Source organism: Crocodylus porosus, unplaced genomic scaffold (assembly GCF_001723895.1).
Source record: "Crocodylus porosus isolate Cpor-Errol unplaced genomic scaffold, CroPor_comp1, whole genome shotgun sequence".
NCBI classification, from domain to species: Eukaryota; Metazoa; Chordata; order Crocodylia; family Crocodylidae; genus Crocodylus; species Crocodylus porosus.
Genome location: NW_017728886.1, coordinates 119,092,418 through 119,110,221, shown reverse-complemented (window position 1 = coordinate 119,110,221; position 17,804 = coordinate 119,092,418). Strand labels below are relative to the sequence as shown.

At 40.4% G+C, this 17,804-nt stretch overlaps 1 long non-coding RNA gene across 1 annotated transcript in view; it reads left to right on the top strand.

Annotated features, from left to right (window-relative positions):
* The window catches only part of LOC109324123, a 13,428-nt gene extending 5,142 nt beyond the window's left edge, over positions 1 to 8,286 (top strand). The window contains exons 2-3 of the long non-coding RNA XR_002104860.1: positions 6,088 to 6,091; positions 8,276 to 8,286. This is a non-coding gene — a long non-coding RNA (uncharacterized LOC109324123). The remainder of the gene's footprint in view (positions 1 to 6,087; positions 6,092 to 8,275) is intronic.
* The last annotated feature ends 9,518 nt before the right edge of the window (positions 8,287 to 17,804 follow it).

Genomic DNA, 17,804 nt, shown 5'->3' with positions numbered 1-17,804 from the left:
AATCTTCAAGAGGAGACTGGATGGGCACCTGGCTGGGGTCTTATGACCCCCTCACCTCCAGTGCTGCCCATGGCAGGGGGTCGGACTCGATGATCTGTCTAGGTTCCTTCCAACTCATTGATTCTATGATTCTCTGATTCTATGAACGTTGACAACTCTATACAGGGCCCAAAACAAAGGTGCTAGCCTTGATGCTTTTGCTCATGCTGCATAGAACACTGAAGAGCATAAGGAGTAGGAACACTTGTTGCTGCTCTACTTTAGCAGTAGGAGCAGCAATGTAGAGTGCTTCAGAGCTTGCTGTACAGAACTATTCAACCTGCATATGGCTACCCAAGTAAACCAAAAGTGAGAATATAGGACCCAATTCAATTCCCTAAAAGGTAGTGGGATTCACTTCCATGGATGTTGGGGCAGGGCCCAATAAGCTCTATCTGGAGGTAGATATTTTTGTATACTTTTATAAGCTTTTGGTACCCCATTTTTACATCACTTTGTATTTCTGTCCGCACGAGGCTGATATACATTCTGGACATTTGCATCTGAGCACATGGCATCCCAGTCCCCTCATCCTTTTTCTCAGCATCAGGAAGGAGTTTCAGTCTAGTAAAAGTCATTGGGCTATTTTATTGAGTTTGGAATCTAAAGCATTTGGCACATTTGTGTTCCTTCGTGTGCTGCTCAAATGATAAGCCAGACACACAGTGAGATAGAAAGTACTAAAACAGGTTTTCCTGGCCCTGGCACAGGTAATAATACCTCAGACCCTCCATATAAAAAGCACTGGAGTTTTAACAGTAAGACAATACATACAAGGGGAAGATATTCAATTATTTTTGTTGGCTAGAAGTGTGAAGCAAGCAGTATCTCTATCCCCTGGGACTCCTTACGAATGGGTAGACCTTGTCTCTTGCCAGAGCTGCAGACTGTCTCAATACATGACGATATTTCTGACAACAACGGAAAAACCTTAGAACTAACTCATTAAAATGCATGCAAATATTCAAAACCTTTACCTACTATTGTTTTCTCGTTAAAATGCAAATAATGCACAGCTTACCAGGTGAGCAGTTTAACAACCAAAACAAAACACATGAACATTTATAATAAAAATCTACTCTGTCTGAAAATGATTAGGATGGATAGCACAGGGGAAGAAAGAACTGATGGGTTTGAATATACATTTATGTGTGTAGTATTGTAGTTTGTTTGCAGTCAAGTTAGAGACTATTTAGCTTGCCAAATTTGAAAGGATGCTTCTACATTCATTTTGAAAACTGCATTCCAAAATGATGTCTTCAGCTTTCCTCGGTCATTCTTGTAGCTATCTAAAATTAAATGACAACACTACAAAGATTAACCACCACTTAAAAATTGCTATATTTTTCCAAGTCAAAGATTGGTCCATATGATGTTAATTATCATGACCCTAACTTAATCCTTGTAGTGTATTAGATGGCAGGAATTACTAGTAACCTGTTGAGATTGGCTCATCTCCAATTTAAATAAAGCTATGGCTTACCCTGGCACAATATGTGGCTCATCACTGGTGTTGACATTAAGTCAATGAGGTTGTATACATGTAAATGAGAACAGAATTTGGCTCACTGTCTCAGAGCCTTCTAATTTTATCAGGTGGTTTATTGAAATCTAACACTTCACTTCCATGTAGTTTGGCATACAACAAATATTGTGGGATTACAGTGGCAATATTATGTATATGGAATATGCATTCTTTTGCATTGCAGTAAATTATGATAGATTTGACAGTTCTGTAATGGACAAAGGAAAGTAGAAGCTTGGTTATTTAATGGGTTGGGGGGGGAGTCAGTCAATCCCAAAAATGCTATTTTCAGATTTTGCATATATCTCTGTTATTTTTAGAATCCAATTAAGAACGTGTCCATTAGTATCACGTATGAGACCTGGACTCTGCAAAGACTATACAAAAAAACACGTGCTTAACTTTAAATATGAGTTTGACTGAATTTAGTGGAACTGTTTGAGTGCTTAAAGGTCAGCATGTCTTTAGGCGTCTTTAACCAGGATCAGGAGTTAAAGTATGTCTACACTGCAGTTACTACAGTTATAGCAATTCTTGCCAACATGCCCTAGCAGGCCTTAAAATAAGTAATAGCTTGGTTATTATTATGTTTTTGCCATATATAGCCAAGTTAGTAGTAACATTCTTCCTGGAGAAGTGGCAGCAGAACAGGACTTCAGAATCCAAAAGAGTATTTCCAACAACCACAAAATAAATAAGGTAACTAAGAACTAAATTGTTGCAAGATTAAATCATAATCAGAACTAACATGGGCCTAAGTGCATGCTTCTCAAGAGCTTTTTAAGCTATAAACAAGAAATAGGTAACCTCTTAAAATTGACACCTATAATACACTTTATTTTCTCAAGTCAGCACAGGGAGTGACCTCAGCACAGAACTGAGCATCAGCTGCAAAACTTCCCTGGAAGCTAAGGTACATTTTCAAGTGGCATTGGCTAAGATGAATGTTACCACAGGTGCACAGCCAACAAAACCTAAGCTAACTAGTCTAAAGCTAGCCCTAGTATAGTTAACAACCTTCAGGACTGCTGTGAAGACATATCCTAAGATCCCACTCCTAGAAGCACATAAACATATGTTTAAAGTTATTTTAAATTAAACAGAAAAGCCTTAAAGAGCCATTTTAGGAAGTCAGAATGAATTTGATGCCAGCTGACATCTGTAAAAGAATCATGGATTATTTTTTATTTATAAATCATACAAAAGCAAATAAGTATAAGCAAACAAAATTAAATATCATGCTTTTATAATTGATATCCAGGAGCTGTACCAAGGTTTCTGTGACCCTTAGGACCGTGGTGTTTAAGAGCTTGGAAGGCAGGATCAGGCCTCCCTTCTCCTGTTCTGTCTCTCAACTCAAACTTAATGGGCTCTTTAAATCTGGGAAAGCGTAACAGAGGCAGCCCTACAGGAGTCATTTTGGATTCTCACAAAAGAATGAAGCATGCTTTCTTTTCCACATACTAAATATTTTGGATTTTCTTTTTTTCTTTAGGGTTCTGACCCCAAATAGCTTCAACTAATTGTGTATTGTTTTAGCTCTTTGGATTGTTTGTGATTGGGTGAGTCTTTTCTTTTTAAGTATTTTTGGTAATTCAGCATTGATAGGAAAGGAAAAAATTGATGTGGGGTGGCGGGGCCCACTCTCAAAACTATCTTTTGTTATGTCAAAATGTGCATTTGAGATGGTACAGAATATTCCACAGTTCTTTAAACACATCATTCCCTAGCAGCTCTTCTTAGAGTGAATATAAGCGTGTTCTTTTTTTTTAAGATAGGTATGGTTTATCCTGTGGTTGGGGTAAATTCTAGATGTGTGTTTATGTACCCTGATTTATTAGCACAATGTTCTGTACCCATGAAAAGTCCTATTGAAGTTGATTGGACTCTGTTCAGGTTCAAAATTAGGGCAAAAATGTCTCACATTCAGCTACTAGTTGACAAACTTTGTGGTGGTGAGTATAGCTTAATGGCTAATAATTTAGAGTTGTTTGTATGTCTTACAAAAGCAGGAGTGCAGTCTAATATAATCCCTTCCATGCTCACAATAGTAAGTATAAGGAAAATACTCTTTTTATTTAATTCAGTTTGTCAGGCTGAAATTTTAATTGCTCACTTGTGTCTTGATTTGGCAGAATCTTTTGTTGTACAAATTCAGTTTAGGGTTTTTTCTTTCATTGTTTTAATGCAAATGTATTCTAGCAACTTACAGTGCAAAGATGTCCCCAGAAAGTCAAATAAAATCAACAAAGTAGCAAGTAACAAAATTAATATATGCCTTGTCCTTTTTGTTGTAAATTTATTGCAGAAAGCAATTGTCTCTGATGAGCAGCAACAAAAAGGCATGTTTATTAAAGCCTTCAGTTGTTAAGCTTCCAGTAGGAAGAGGGTACTGAAAAGCACCTTTTTTTTTTTTTTTTTAATGTTTCTGGTTTTCTTTGTCTAACTGAGAGGAAAGTCTAATGGTGTGGTTTTTTTTAAAGAGTAGTTGAATAAGGATACATATCTGATAGGTTTCATTTGCCTAAGTCAGGGCTATCCAACTTCTAAGCACCCAAGGGCCTCACTAGTGGGGTGCAGCAGATGTATCACATGGACATTCCCCCCACGCACCACTGCACTGTGCACCTGGACGGGCACATCCCTTCCCCCCTAGCTGCCGTGCAACCCCCCACTCCCAGGAGTGGCCCTGGAAACGGCCTCAGCTCCCTGGACTGCCCCATCCCTGGGGCAAAGGTGGGAAGCAGCACCCAGAGGAGGGAAGGCCTGGAGACAAAGCCAGATGAGAGCCCAGGGGCCACAATTTAACCCATCACAGGCTGTCAGTTGGACAGCCCTGGCCTAAGTTAAACCTCAGCCAAAATCTTTGTCATTCCTTTTAGCTGACTATTAAGAAAGCAATGTGGGAGGTATATAAAGAATTGTCTTCCCTTTTATATATGCTTGCTAGTTTGGAGTCCATTCCAAAGCACAGCTCAGTGGTATGCTGTGGCTTATAGGACTCCTATACACATGCAGGGAGGTTGCTCTGATGCACTGTAATTACATGCAGGGTACATGAGGTACATGCGAGTATCTCAATAGATAAACTTCTTAATCTAGCTTTTGGAAGTGAACTTAGTACTGTCCTTCTCTATAAAAGTCTTATAGTGACTCTGGAAGGAATATTCACTGCATCAGAGGCAGAAGAGTAACTGCCCTGCAGACCCCTCATTGTGAAGAGATAACCTAGGAGCATAACTGCAGTAACTAGGTGTGTCTAAATGGAAGGAGAGCACAAAGAGAAGGACGGTTAATGCACTGGACTGTGACTGGGAGCTGAGTCACCCTTGACATCTCATTTAATTTCTTTGTGCCTCTGTTCCCCATTAGGACAGTAGAGAATAGCATTTTTTCCAGCTCCTAGTGGGTAGTGAGGATAAAGTCAGTGCAGCCTGTGAAGCACCTCAGACATTATTGAAGTACCTCATGGCTTAGCAATGTACTCCATATGAATACTTCACCAGATAAAAATGAATTTAACTTTGATTTTATTTTTTCCCTTTTTGATTGAGGCAATGGCAGAGCTATCATTTGAAAGCCAAACTCTTAATAATGAGACCAATGTGCTACCTTGAATATGGACATACTTCAGCACATGTTAAGCAATTTCTTCATCTAAGGTAAGGCTTCATCTGTTCTGTGGGAGGGAAAAAGTCCTTAGGATATACAGATAGTGAAGAAAGTCAGTGGTAGCTTTTTTACCTTTTTATGTTTCTGAGATCAGCCTAACGTTCCTCACCTGTAAACTGCCTCAACTAGCTAAAGCGGGGTTAAAAACAAGATTGCCAAGTCTCCACTGGGATTTTACTATAGCTAACTGTCCCAGTATAAAATGCATCTTCCATGGCGGGAAAGACGGGACCAAAATTGCTGAAGCCGAGATTAAGTCAAGTGTTTGCATGTGCATATGTGGTTTGCTGAATAAGGATAGCTTTAAACACATGATGAAGTGGAGGCCAGTGGGACTTCAGCATGTGCTTCAAAGTTGAGTGTGTCTTGGCCTCTCTTTCCTTTTGCATTGCCATATTTAAAATGGAGGTAAGACTTACTTCTCAAGGGTATTTTGGCAATTAACTTGTGTTTACAGCATGATGAGAGGTAAATGAAAGGTGGGGTATATTGTGGAAAAATCTTATTTTATCCTATTGGATTCTTTCATATCACTTACCTGTCAAATACTTTGCTTGCAGGAGTTTCAACTTTTGCACATAGACTGATCTAATCTTTATTAAAGTATTAGTGAGGATTACTGAAAGAAGTGCTTTCTCATTTTCTTTCTGTAATTGTAATTGCTGGTTTGAGGGCACATATATTGTTATACTGTAGCTATCCGCATAAATTAAGTCGGGGGCAGTCTTTCAGGTACTTGCCTGGACTAGAGAAGACCAGTGATTTTGGATATCATGTATGATCATTAGTTTGGCAGAGATCCTATTGTGGATTATTTTGTAAGGTACAAGCAATTTGCTGGTAGCTGTTAGTTTTGTGGGATTTCAGTAGTAGTGTAAGACTTCAGAGACGGGGATACATGGTCTCATGAGAAGAAGAAAGTCCAGCATTATGTTCTGGAAGACCACTGATGAAGGAGCTTAATTGTAAGCTGAAAAGGGAGAAGTGGATAATAGCCCTCAGATAATGGGATTTCAGCCCTCCTTCATCAAAAAAAAGGAAACATTTAACCAACTCTGGTTTTAATATGCACCTCCTGATGCATTGCTTTTCTGCTTCAGAGATCTAACTAAGTATCTTTGTTCTGGCCTGCTTAAAAAAAAAAAAAAAGACGCGTCTGTTTGCTGGAGAGGTATAATGAAGGTCTTAACAATGACTCGGTATATTCCATAGACCTTAAAGAGCCATTGTAGCTATACCCGACAGGCTGTTTCATGGAATTTTCACTAATTTGTGAAATTTATGGCCGTGTCATATTTGTTTCACCACAAAAGTAATGCATATTAAATATATAATTTAATATTAGAGAAAAGTGAAGCAAGACTGATGATGTGACTACTAATCTCAGAAATGACTAAAGATTACATGTCCCACTGTGTTTGGGACTCGTATTTAAAGCATCTCTATCTGTCTTCATGGTGTTTACCCTTTTCAAAGGAAGCATAATTGATGGCAGTCAAGTGTACTCTATAAATGGTGGTTTTTGACTTGGACACAATTTATTAATGGTAAGGGGCACCGTCAAAACAAGTAGTCCATCATTTAAAGACACAAATACTTCTCTGTTCTCCCCCTACCATTCTGTAGGTATGTGTTTGTGTGTTGCTTTTGCCTTCATTTATCTTCAAACAAGTGAAACTTGAAGACAGCTTTCTAGAATCAGCAGCAGCCTAGATGCAACTGCTCACATGCCCATATTATGATTGATAATGGCCTCCCATTCCTTCCAGAGAAAATACCTTTTTCCTTATACATTAAAATTCTGGGTGAAGTGAATTTTGCCAGGCTGAAATTCATACTGGACAGTTAATGGTATGAAGGGGGATATGCTGTAGCAGTAGAAATACAAGAAAACAGGTGACAGCATCTAGTCAGCTACATCACTTGCAAGACAGCATGGTGAAGATTCCACATGGATTACACTCAGCAGAAGTTGTGGGTAATCACTGCTGACAAGGGTGAAGGTAGGGCAAACAGGAGTCACTGCATTATAGAGAGGTGTGTCACGTTTGTGAGAGTTGTAAACTCAATGAAGTATACTTGTGGCTCTATGTGCTCGTTATATTTTGTTATTCTGTCCTTAAACACACTTTTCAGCAGACAGTAGTACATCAGGAGGTTACCTTAGCCCATGTTAATGCTGGAACAAATGACAGCATAGGGTTGTTTGAAATCCCTGCTTCCAAATGGTCAGGGAGTACGCCAATTGCGTTGTTTTCTCTATGCCTACACATCCTTTCTCACTTGACAAGTTGCCTTTACCCTAATGAATAAACCCTGCAACTCACTCATGCTGGGAGGCCTACTACTCACTCTAAATAGCAGCAGCATAACAGTACAGTAAAATTCTACAATATACCACACTACTGTTTCTAGTACTGGTACCTGTTTATTTCTTTTGTTTTAACTAGCCATGTGTGGGACTCTACATTTCCATGATTCTCCTGTTTTTATATAGTAATGTGCACTTCCAACTATGTTCTGAATATTTGCAAACAGTTTCCAGGACCCTGAGCTATACCCTTCCCTTTTCCTTAAATATCCCTACATTCTAGTGCAAATCAAAGGTGGTTAGCTATGTTAGTCTTAAGTCAGGCAGAAAGTAGGGCAAGATAGCCACTTAGACATTAGCTAATTTAGTGCCTAAGGTGTTACCCCACCCTACCATCTTCCAGTTAAGAAACACTACTTCAGTGTCATGGGACATCACATAAAATGTTTATTGTGCAAATTCAAAACTGGGAAAAAGAAGTACTTTGCACACACCATCTAATTAGACTGGGAACTTATTGTCATAGAAAGTTGCAAGGAAAACATGATGCAAGAACGGAACTTAGCATTCGTAAAGACTTAATCAGAGGTATAAGAAATGGTGGACAGAACATTTCATGTCATGCTTCAAGATTTTGTAGGATCATACAATAAGAAATCTGGAAGGCACCTCCAAAATTATCTAGTCTAGCCTTCTGCTTGGGGCAGGTGTCTCAGCCGCTTGCGAAGGTTTGGGATTTAGAGTGTGGTCGGGGGTAGAAAGGTAAGAAAGGTTTATTGACTTAACAAGAACACAACTACACGTAGTAACAAGACAAATGATGACAAACAAAAGCAATTTGCGTCGGCAGTTTATCGGCAGTCCTCTCTGATGCCTGATGCACAGCAAGTTCTTCTTTCCACAAAGTTTGGCGAAATCAGGTGTCCCTGAGCAGCGTTGTCTGAGGGGTACTGAGAAGGACCCTGGAATGCAGTCCTTGGGCTCTTTGAGGTCCACGGGCCCACTGATCCAAGCAACAGCTAACTAGTCCTTTTCACAGAGCTGCATCTTCCTTCTGAATGGTTTCCAGATATTCCAGCTAATTTATAGCTTCTGAAAGACACTGATAATGTACAACCACTCAGATTCCTTTTACTTAAACTGTCCTTAGACTGACTAATAACAGTACCAGCCTTGCATTCGTTTGATAAAGTAATTTTAACTATGCCACAGGGCCTTACTATTTCAAGGCTTTGCTAAATTTACTAAGCCTTACTTTATACAAGGCCTCACTGCATCTTCAACTTTAATTAAGCTTTTAGCAACAACATATAGCTTAATATCTAAACAAGTACAGAAAAACATTTGGTCTAATCTTCATAGAGCCTTCAGCAAGCACCTTTATCACACAGACATACTTTTCAGCTGCCACAGCAGGAACATCCCTAACTAGACCATCCCAGCCAGGTATCTGTCCAGCCTGCTCTTGAAAACTTACAAAGATGAAGATTCCACAACTTTTCTAAGTAGCCTGTTCTAATGCTTGACCATCCTCATGGTGATCATTATGTTCATCCTAATCTCCAACCTAACTTTCCCCTGCTGCAGCTTGAGGTCATTGTTTCTATTCCTGACCCCTGTGACCACAAAGGAAAGCCCATCTTTTTCTTCTCTATAACCACCCTTCAGATATTTGAAGACTATTATCTTTATCAAATCCTGCTCAGTCTTCCCTTCTCCAGACTAAGTAACCCTATTTTTTTCAGTCTTTCCTCTTAAGTCTTGCTTTCCAGGCCCCCAGTCATTTTTGTTGCTGTATGCTAGACTCTTTTCAAACTGCCCACATCCTTCTTGAGGTGCAGGGCCCAAAACTGAACTCCTTACTCCAGATGAGGCCTCACAAATACTGAAGGAGGGCATGTCTACACATCACCATACAGCAATATTACTATGGTGCTGTGCTTTAGTACTTCTTTTTGGAAGTATGAAAGCATAGTGCAGTACAGGCAATTACTGTGCCATGCAGGAAGCACGCACTTAGATTTCCCAGCGTACACATAGATTTCATCACCATAGCAGTGCATTATATCCAGGGAGTGCACCACTATGGCAACATAGCTGGTGATCATGTGTAGATCCATGTGATTTCTACATTGCTGTAGCATGCCATACGGCAACATAGTGTGTCGCTGTGTCACCATAGGGAGACATGTAGACACTCCCAGAGGAAAGGGATTACTTTCCTTAATCTGCAAGTGACACGCTTCTTAATACAACCCAGTATGCTGTTGGCTCTTTTTGCAACAGGACTACACTGTTGGCTAATGTTCAGCTTAGGGACTATTGTAACCTCATGTCCTTCTCTGCAATGCTGAAGCCTAGCCAGTCGTTCCACATGCTGTAGCTGTTCATGCAATTATTCCGTCCTGAGTGCAGGACTTTGCATTTGTCTTTGTTGGATCTCATCAGATTGATTGAAAACCATTTCTCCAGTCTATTCAGGTAATTTTGGATCCTAGCTGTGCTCTGCACAGTATCTGCAATTTCACCCAGCTTTGTGTCATCCAGAAATTTAAGCATTCACTCAATCTCATTACCAGATTATTAATGATGATATTAAGACATTAAAGATACTAAATTCTAAAAATATTTTAATAAATGGAGACAAAACTGAGATCTAGTGTGATGGGACTGGTCATTCCAGAAATCCCTACTTTGTGAAGAGGAATACTAAAGTAGAATTGAAGGCCTGAGGACAGAGGAGGAATGTGTGTGCATGAGTAACTGTAGCCTGCCCTCAGCTACAGACACAGCTCCCAAAGAAATCAAATAAAGTACTATATGGCTTTACAAGGGCACACAATTTGACCATTCTCTTAGCATCAGGCTTCAGGTTTAAATTAAATTTGATTATAAAAGATTTTCCTACCCCCAACAGTTATGTGCACTAGATCTTATCTTTGGGAAAATAAGGGTTTTTTCTCTCTCTTTTTTTTTAATACTTGAATAACAGATGTTGCTGTTAATGAAATATCCAAGGATAAATAGAGCATGCATTACAATTGCCTGCATAGGATACCAACTGAGCAAAGCAAGTTCACTGCAGTGTTTTCAGTCATGCCTATCTGTAGGGTTGGGAATGTTATGTTTCAACAAAACAGTCAGAATATAAAGCTATATTTAAAAGTCTGTCAAAAGATTTTCTAGGAAGTATTGATTTATTAAAAAAGAAAGCAGTGGGAGAAAGGGAAGTAAACGTGTCAGTTTCACAGCAGATGAATGTTCCAGGTTGTAATTTCACTCTGTTGTCATTAGCAAGTGCAGGTCTCATACTGACACATAGGACTTCTACCTCATAGTTATTAATGTTAATGATCAGGTTACTATACTTTTGAGTTTTCAGACAGTAAGTAAGGTGGATCAGTGCTTCTTTTCTTGAATTGGGATGCAGAAAAATGATCTAAATGAAATTAAAATCACCCCCAACTTCAACCTAAATCTAACCTTACTGAGTTTGATAACCTTAAAAATAAATGCACACCTCAGCCTGTACTTGACCTATTTTTACTCAAAATCTTGTAAATGGACTAGTGGACCCAGTTAGGGTTACAAGTGTTATAAAAGGACATGTCCCCAGTCAGGCAGAATTAAACAGAAATGACCACAAGGCGAGTGAACCCAGTCAGGCCACACAGGTTTATTGGCTCTTAAGGGATTTTCACTTACCCAGTAAAAAATGGAGGGGACTCCTGTGCCTGTGCATGCAGCTTCGTTTTCAAATTTGGAACTTTTTTTTGCCAAGCTAAAGGTAGGAAAGAGTGGGTGTGGGGGGAGGAGGGGGTAGAACACAAGCGTGGGCAAATTCAAATATATCAAGGATGAAATAGGCTGCACAGGATGCAAATCTATGAAAATATGAAACCAGCAAGTTCCCACCCCCTCATCCCTGCAACCACTACCAAATTTCCATAAGCTCTAAAGCAGGGGTGGGCTGAATATAGCCCATCAGGCCATTCTATCCAGCCCACAGGGCCTCTATAAAATTTAGAAAATTAATTTTTGTCTGTCCCTGGCTACCTGTCAAAGATAACAGGAGACAAGGACAGTAGGACCCAGGGGAAGCCAGCAGGATGCAGCAGCAACACGTGCCTTGCCCTGTCCCCCTTAATCCCCCACCCCAACCGGAAGCCTCTGTCTGGCAGTGGATTCTGGCCTGGGACTGTGGGGCTGTTCCTGCCTCCCTCCACCGGAGAGTTAAACTCAGATAAGAGTGGAGGGGCGGGGAGGCAGGGGAGTATCGTAGGTGATTTCCCTAGTCCTCAGGGCTGGGCTGGGTGGCTCCTGCTGAGTCCTGTTGTTGCAGCCGTGCAGCCAGGAACCATGTGGTAAAAGAGTGCAGGAGCCAGGCTAGGCTGTGACAGCAGGGAAAGCGGGGAACCAGCCTGGCTCCATTGAGTCCTTGCCGGCCTGGCCCCACACTTCTGCTGCCTGCCACCCCACCCTGGGCCCCCAATGGTGCTGGCCCCAGGACACCAGCATGGGCCCCACACTCCCACCCAGCTGTTACTGTGCTCCCGTGCACCCGCTCACTCCCACTCCCCCCTACCTGTAGCTGCCATTTCCTTGGTGTGTGTGTGCACGCACACATGCAGTGAGGGAGGGACCGTGTGCACGTGTGTGTGTATATGTTCATAGTACGAATCCCACACACACGGCCCACCATACACATGCACCCCCCCTTGCACTGCCATACAGACAGACCCCACACCCACACCCATGCGCACACCCCAGCTACCCTCTCCCTACTACCTGTTGTTTTCATTTTCTGACCCCTAGTCTTTGTGTTGTGAGAGAGAGTAAATAATAAATCCCTATTTCCTTTCTCTTTGCCATTTAGCATTTTGTAAGGAACAGAGCTGAGTACAGCATTCAAGTTGCGGATGCACCTCAGATTTATAAAACGACATGATGATACGTTCAGTTTTGTCTACAATTCTTTCAATCCCTAACATTTTGTTTGTCTTGTTGACAGCTGCTGAGCACCGAGTTGACATTTTTAGCAAACTGTCCACAATGACTCCCAAATCTCTTTCCAGTGTGGTAAACCTAATGTAGAGCCCATTATAGTGTAGGTATAGTTTGAGTTATTTTGCAGGTGCATCACTTCACACTTTCCTACTTTGAATTTCTTCTGCCATTTAGTTGCTTATTCACTCAGTCATGCCAGATCCTTCTGTAGTTCCACATAGCCCGCCTTGGTCTTTCCTACTTCGAATAATTTTGTGTTATTCACAAATTTGGCCACCTCGCTAATCATCCCCTTTTCCAAATCATTTCTGGATATGTTAAACAGCAGTGATACCAACACAGGTCCCTAGGGGCCCCACTGATTACTTCTTTCTATCCTCAAAACTGACCATTTATACTTTCTATCTTTAAGCCAATTTCTAATCCAAGAGTGAACACTTGCTGTAACCCTGTGACTACCCAATTTAGTTAAGTGCCTCTGATGGGGAACCTTGTCAAAGGCTTTTTGGAATTCCAAATATACTATATGACAACTGTACCATCCAGTTGCTTGCTTATTGATACCTTCAAATAAATCTTCTAGGTTGGTGAGGCATAATTTCCCTTTGACAAAGCCACATTCATCCATATGCTGAACAGTTCTTTTTTAGCATTGTTTCTACCAGTTTTTCATTATCAGAAGTTAAGCTTACTGTCTTGTAGTTCCCTGTACCCTCTTTAGAGCCTTTTAAAAATATTTCAGTCACATTGGCAACCCTCCAGTCCTCTGGTACCAAGGCTGTTTTTAGTGATAGGTTGCATACTTCAGTTAAGAGCAATTTCTCAGGAATTTCTGATCTGAGCTCCTTCAGGACCCTAAGATGAATGCTGTCAGGTCCTGGTGATTTGCTACTTTGGTTTATCATTTTCCTCTGTGACTGCATTGAAATCTCAGTTTGGGCCAGCTGCACTTGTCCCTACAGATGAATGGATCTGGTGTGGGAATTTCCTCAGCATCTTCCACAGTGAAGATAGATGCAAAGAATGCATTTAGTTTCTAAGTAATGGCCCTGTCATCCTTTAGTGCGCCTTTTACACTCCAGTCATCCAAAGGCCCAACTGACTCTGTGGCAGGGCTTCAGCTTCTTATGTGCTTTAAAAAGTTTTTATTGTTACCTTTTGTGCCTCTAGCAAGTTTCTCCAAGTCTCTTAGCTTATCTTACTACAGTTTTACATTTGATTTGCCACAGCTTACGCTCCTTTTTTTTTCTTCATTAGGATTTGACTTCCACTCTTTGAAAGAATAATTTTTTCTGCTTATTGCCTCACAACTTTGCCATTAAACCATGTTGGCTTTCTTTTGATCTTTCCTTTTTGATTGGTGGTATGCATTTGTTCTGCACCTCCACTGTGGTATTCGTGTGCAAACACCAAGGGAACTGCTTGTTCTTCACCTGCTTAGAGGCCCCTTTTAACTTCTAACTAGCTTCCTCATTTTAGTGTAGTCTCCCTTTTTAAAGTTAAAGGCTACAATGGTAGATTTTCCTCTAGTCTCCCCCTTCTCTCTCCCCACTTCGTGGATGTCTAACCCAGTTGCATTGTGGTCACTAGTGTAGAGTAGCTCAGTAAAACTTACCTTTTGCACCAAATCCTGTGCACTACTCAGCACTAGGTCAAAAATGCCTTTCCTCCTGTAAGTTCCAGGACTAACTTCTCCAGGAAACAGTTTTAAAACTTCAAGAAATTTGGTCTCTGCATCCCAGCCTGATGTTGGCTTGATCCAGTCTATTTGTAGATAGTTGAAGTTGCCTATTATTACTGTGTTTTCTTCTGTCACAGCCTATCTCGTCTCCCTCAGCTTCTGCCATCCTGGTCTAGGGGGACAATTGTATATCCACAGATACTTTTTCCTACTGAAACCCAGAATTTCTATCCACCAAGTTCTATGGTACCTCTCTTATCAGTTGAAAAATCAACCTTATATGATTCAATGGAGTCTTCAATGTAGAGCACCACTCCCCCACCAATACGAGCTCTCTTTCCTGTAATTTGTATTCTGGTATCGCAGCATCTGGTTGATTTTCTTCATTCCACCATGTTTCAATATCATTATTTACTGCTAAGAATTCAGGTTCCCCCAACTTTGAGCTTAGGCTTCTAGCGCTCGTATAAAAGCACATGTACATTTTACTGTTGCTTGCTTGGCTTCTTCTGTGTGACTTCTTAATTAATAAAGATATTTGCTTATGCTTATCTTCCTGGTTCTTATCCCCATTTTTTATGGTTTCACCCCTGTTGGGTATGTTAATCTGAATTGTATGCTGTTCCAAACCTGTTGGCTTTCCCCCCGGTTTTTTAATATTATATGTCAGCAGTTTGGTACCATTTCCGCTCAAGTGGAAACCACCCCTCCTGTCCTAGGTGAAGAAGCATGGGGAAGGCATCGGGGGAGCGGGCATGTGCCCCTCCAGATTTCTGTGCTGGCAGTGGGGTGTGGGGCTGCACCCCAGTCAGAGCCAGGCAGCAACAGGGGTGGCAGCAGCAGAGTTTCTGCACTGACAGCAGGGCACAGGACACACGGTTGCAGCAGGGCCAGAGCCAGCACCCAGCAGCAGTGGGGGCAGGGGTGGTGGCAGTGACATGGAGTTATGCCTCCCCCCGTCAACACTTACACGTTAGTTGTGCCTCCTGTGCAGGCTCCCCCTGTTCCAAAAGGTCCCCAGTTCCTATTAAACCTAAACCCTTCCTCCCTACACCCCATGTTCACATACTTCAAGCTTCTCCCAAAGATTTCTGTATAAGTCATGATTTCTCAAAACATTTTATAAAAAAATCTACAATAATAAAGTCTGATAAAATCCCCCTCAAAATCCTGGGAGTAGGGTTGTACCCAAGATTCAAACATGTTATATTAGACAGCTTCAGCTGCTAAAGATGTGTTATGACAGCAGCCTGCTGAGTGAGGACAAGTCAGTGAGGACAAGTAACTTGAATGCAAACCTTTACTATGAATCCAAGAGTGAATGTGACAACAGCAGACTGGAAGCTGAATGAAAAATAAGATGCAATGAGCAATGCTTACTACATCAATTACTCATGTCTCCCTCCAGGAGGTTTCCCAGAGTACAGGACAGTCAAGTGACAGGCACTCAGGTGTCTTCTCTTCCTGCACCAGATTGTCAGGGTATTGCTTCTTATACTGTTAGTTTTCCTACTACATATTCATAACATGTCTTAAAAAAAAGTCCTCAGCCTCAAATCACCTAAAGTTTAATAACCTATCAAAGAGTTGATCATTTAATCATTGGCATTCTCATTATTTAGTTACTGTGGCAAAACATGGGTAAATCTACACAAGTAATTAATTTTAATTCACCCAAACATTCACAGACCAACACTTTATCTGTCCATTATCCCATCCTAGCTATTTATACTAGCTGGCCTGCATTCAGTTAGCTCCAGCTAATTCAGAATCTAATTGAGGACTGGATGCATGTTTTTGCAGGGCAGTATGTTGAACATAGGACTGGAAGGGACCGCATGTTTATTGAGTCTAATCCCCTGCTTTCACAGGCAACCATGTCCTAGAATCAAAGTCATCAGTCTCCATCTTCCATCCATCTTGGGTTAGGTTTGCTTTTATCCTTCTAGAAGACTGTTTAAGATTTTCCAGCTTTAATTTATTAATAATCAGTGTATAGTCATTAGTTCTTGTACCAACATTGTCCTTTAGCTTACATACCTCTTTGTCTTTTCTCTTCCTGCAGTTTACCTCTGACATAAAAAGAGAAAGCAGCCTTATACCCTCTCAAAGCTTTGGTTTACCAAACTAAACAAGCCAGGTTCCTCTGGCCTTTTCTTAGAACAGAGGCTTTCTATTTCCCTTGACTAACCTAACAGTTGTTTTCTCCTATTTTAATACCTATACTAGTTTGAACTTGCTCCGAGCCTTTTTTAAACAGGTCTTTGGTTCTGTTTTTCCTATGTATAGTATGGCCTTTACTAGCTTCTACATTAGTAAGCAACAAAATAATCAGTGAGGAAGTTAATTTGGAGACACTTCCTGAGACAGACCCATTTGATAAGTTAGATGATTGCATGTTTTGCAACTTACTTATTTTTTTTAGTATGGCTAATGAAATGAACCCTTTAAAGCTGATCTTGTGAAAAAATAGTAACGTTGCTTTGTAGCTTTAAAAAATATATCCATTTGCTTGTTTTATAGTTCAGTATAATTATTTACTGTGATATCATTACATATTAAAACTAGGAAGCAAGTGGGTTTTCTCCTATTAAATTTAAGCACTGAATCTAAGCTTTCAACCAGAAACAAGAATGAGTGCTTTTATCTGGATACATGATTATTCATTTATGGACCAGAGGATGAATGCATGATGCTATGCAAAGTTGTTATGTAAGTGTGAATCAGTGCAGGTTTCAGACAAATTATTAAAAGATCCAGAATTTGGGTGAAATTTTCTCTTTCTAAAAATGAGTAATTGCTAGAAATCACTGCTCAGTTAAAGACTCTGAGTTGCATCATAAGATCTTCTGTTTCTACTGCGTTAGAATACGCGCACTTTTTTTTTTTACTTGTTAATTCAGAAAATATGAAAAGTGCTTGATCAGTATGTATTATACAATGTGGCAAAAATAGTAGTAAAGAGCTAATGTTACAAATAAGTTTGGCAGTGATTCATCCCTCATGTCATTCCACTGAAGCAAAGTGTTCCCGGGATGAATTTAGTCCTGTTTTTATAATGACACCAATGCTAAGTTAAAAGGAAGATGAGAAGTAAGCAAGATTTGGTGGAAATCTTATAAAGATGCAAAGCCAGTAAAGTGGGGGGGGGGGGCATAGATAATCTCTTAGAAATAATTATAGACTCCAAGTTTTGTGGACAGAGATTAAAATTAAAGGAATACTGGACAAAATTAAAATGGAAGGAAAAACCTTAACCCACTGCAGGTGCTAATATCATTCTGGGCAAAAGATGTAATTAGTATAGGCATTTTCAGGAACTAAAGCAAAACTGAGCTTTCATGTAAAAGTCTTGAGAGTTACTGCTGGATAACTTAATGTTATCCTCAGCAGCTAGACTGAAAGCAGCAAGTCTCTGAGCCCATTTATCTGCCAGGTTTTTTAGCATCCCTGTGCAAAGCATTCCATTTATGAGGCACCATTAAAAACTGTACGGGAAAACATTTAGAAAGTTGAGAACTAGTAAAATTAAGGACGTACATCAACTTTGACTCTGCCTCTTCATGTAT